Source organism: Mytilus californianus, unplaced genomic scaffold, assembly GCF_021869535.1.
Source record: "Mytilus californianus isolate M0D057914Y unplaced genomic scaffold, xbMytCali1.0.p SCAF_12, whole genome shotgun sequence".
NCBI lineage: Eukaryota > Metazoa > Mollusca > Bivalvia > Mytilida > Mytilidae > Mytilus > Mytilus californianus.
Genome location: NW_026262604.1, coordinates 61890858 through 61894462, shown reverse-complemented (window position 1 = coordinate 61894462; position 3605 = coordinate 61890858).

Sequence of the window (3605 nt, the reverse complement as noted above, 5' to 3'; positions counted from 1 at the left end):
TAGATGGTAGGGAAATTGTTTAAAATAATGGGTTTTTTTTAGTTAGTCACACTGCAAAAATTAAAAATGTTAAATTTATTCAACAAATTATATAATATTATCATATTATGTACATTTATGTCATCAATATATGATCATCCAACAAGTGATGCAGAAGTATACTATTAACTGCCTACCTGCGCTAGGTATGTACATTTAAGTCACTTGTCGGCAGACATGTAAGAAATGAAAAAGAATATTTGCCAAGCAGCTAACCACCTGAACTACTTAAGTTATATTTGGTAGCAGATAAATTAGATTCTTTGAATTCAAGAGAATGACTGTAAAGCTTCAAACTGATACACATGACGTCAAGATATCCTGTGCAATGGCGTTTTCTATTATTCTTTCTGCGGTGAAAGGATAAGAATTCTGTACGACGCAAAGCTCAAATCATACACATCGCTGTCGAATCGTAAACAATTTGAAATCGCCATGGTCATGTATGTCCATTGTCGACAGAGGCCCTAGGAACATACCGGTATGCGTCCATGGTGGTTAGAAAACGACAAGGAAAATTTTCTAAATAGAGTCTTTTTTAATAAAAGGGAGTACGTCAGCACGATAAAAATGAGCTCATCAGATGTCATTCTACGATCTCCCAACATTCTTTGCTCAACGCAAAAATGAATAACTCGCACGTAGAACGTAAATTTTAAATACGCTGTGGTTATAAGGTTAATATGATACGTATAAGAACAATGAAATAAATAGATAACATTAACGAACATTGTACAAGTCATATTATAGCTTTTTTGTTTACATTTCACAAATATTAATGCACATGATATGGAATGGGAAAAAATGTATCACGCCTTCGAGCATTTCTTTGTTCTTGTAATTGATTCATATATTAATCACTTCACAATTACTACGCCTTAAGTTATATTTTGTAGTTTTGTGCCTAGTGTTGATAGCAGCCATTTTAACAAAATGCATAGACTTCATGATATTCTTGTGAATTTTTTCTACACACACACACAGAAGAAGCCCAGATGACAACATAGGTTTTTCCACGATCGACTAGATTCATTACACGTGTGTGTGTGTGTGTGTGGTCTTTTGAATTTTGTTTCGTTGTAGTGTTCACCATCTTTTTTCCTACACATTAACACTGTAGTATATACTGATAAACAAAGTTATATTGTAAGTTTCGGCTATGTTAGTTCGTCTTGTATCTTTAAATGTAATAATTCTCATGACCTTATATATTCGTTAAAATGTTTTAATATCGGTAAACTTCTGCCGCCTTGCTTTTTGATACAAGTAAGTGATTTATCATAATTTACATTATTATCCATGTTAACAGTGTAATTAATATTATATGAAGTTTGTCCAACTGGCAGATACGGTGTGAACTGCAGTGAGGAATGTTTCTGTGCTCACGATGCTAAGTGTGATCCTGTAACTGGGTTTTGTTTGTGTCCTGCAGGATGGTTTGGGGATCACTGCACCAAGGGTAAATTCAAATGTACTTTATTTTTCATATTATTCTTGACTTTGAAGGTTTACACACATACAGTGGCGTAAAATTTAATAAAGCAACGTTGAAAGTGTCTGTATAACAGTCGAATGCGAAAGAGATATTTTACTGTTACAGGGAAAAAACAGTTACTACCATGTGACTATACTTACTCGTGCGTTTTATTGACTGATTTCCATAATAATGTTCTCTAATACCATGTGGTGGCTAGGTCAAGCAATTTCACTTTTAAATGTTGTAAATACTTATAACATTGACACGAGGGAAACAATTTTAAATGAAACTTTAAAGCTGATTTAAGTCGAAATAAAAATCACATATGAAAAGAAATCATAACATTTAGTTATAAAATATTTTGTTAAAAGTGATTCATTTTTAGCTTACCTGGCTTAAAGGGCCAAGTGAGTTTTTCTCGTCACTTGGCGTCCGTCGTCGTCTGTCGTCGTTAACTTTTTCAAAAATCTTCTCCTCTGAAACTACTGGATCAAATACAAACAAACTTGGGCACAATCATTATAGGGGTACCTAGTATAAACAATTGTCCGATGACCCCACCCGCCAACCAAGATGGCCGACATGGCTAAAATAGAAAATAAGGGTAAAATGCAATTTTGTCTATTATTTTGAAACTGTTATAAATAGAGAAATTCTGACAAAGCAACATTTTCATATTGATAGGCTCTGCCAATTGTTCATGAGGTCAAAACTGTCAGGCGACTTTTTATCGGAGTTATTGCCCTTAAATGACAAATTTTACCATTTGTTTGCATTTTTTCCATTTTTGCCTTTTATTTTGAAAACTATAATAGACGGAGAGAAACTTTAAGATGCAAAAATGATCAGCAAAATAAGATCAACAAATAAGTATGCATTGTTGAAATCGTCAGTTGACTCCTAATAAGAGTTATTGCCTTTTGATTACAATTTTTACCATGTTTTTGCATATTGCTTTAGATCTAAAACATTTTAATAGATATATAGAAACTTAAATAAGCAAAAATTATCAGCAAGACAAGATCTACATTTAAGACCATATGAAGGTTATTTTCTGACGACTCCTTATTGGAGTTATTTTTACAATATTTTTTTTTTTTTTTTTTTGCATTTGCCTTATATGATAAAGATTATAATAGATAAATAGAAACTTAGAATGACAAAATTGATCAGCGATGCAAGATCCACACACAAGTCAAATGTGGCCGATATAGTTAGTAGACTGTCACCTTCATATTAGTGATTGCCCTTAAATGAGGATTTTGTTTACCTTATTTTGTGTTTTGAGCAAGAACTAAGGAAGATAGAGAGAAACTAAAAAAACAAAATTATCAGCAATACAAGATCAACAAAAATAAAAATGTTTATCATGAACTCTATTCTACAATAGAACTTTAGTCTACAATGTTGGAGAGAGTCCATTGTTGATGATGCACATAGACCTAGGTGAGCGACACAGGCTCCTTTGAGCCTCTAGTTTTATACCGCATCGGATTATCTTGTAGAATGCCCATTTGAAAAATTTGGACAGAATTGCAATGGAACTTGTGACTGTTCAGATGACGAGAAATGTGATGTCGTAACAGGAGAATGCCGTAAGTGTTAGTCTAGTAGAAAACAATGTTATGAAAAGAAAGGTTCTGATGTGTTCGCTATAATAACATTGTCACTTATTTTAATATCACTTGAATTGGCGAGTCTTGTTACTCGCGATATGATTATATTCGGATGTAAAATTGAAAATAGCATAAACAGAAAAAAGGGGAACAAAATTCATCAAAGATACCAGACATGTAATTTGTTAATCCCGGCGCGCATTTCTTCTTTATAAGACTCATCTGTGGTGTTCGCTTCAAAATAGGTGGACAAATAGCATTAACAAAAAAAATCGAACTGTAAGGTAAATTTAAAAAAGGGGGGATGTCCATAAAACATGACATCAATCAGACACTTGACTCTATCAACCAACGGAACAAATGGAAACAGCATTGTTCAGTTGGAAGGCCACATTAAAAACGAAGTTGAAGAGAGTTAAAAACCGAAAAATTGTGCCAAATACGGCTTAGCCAATCTATGTCTGGAAAAAAGA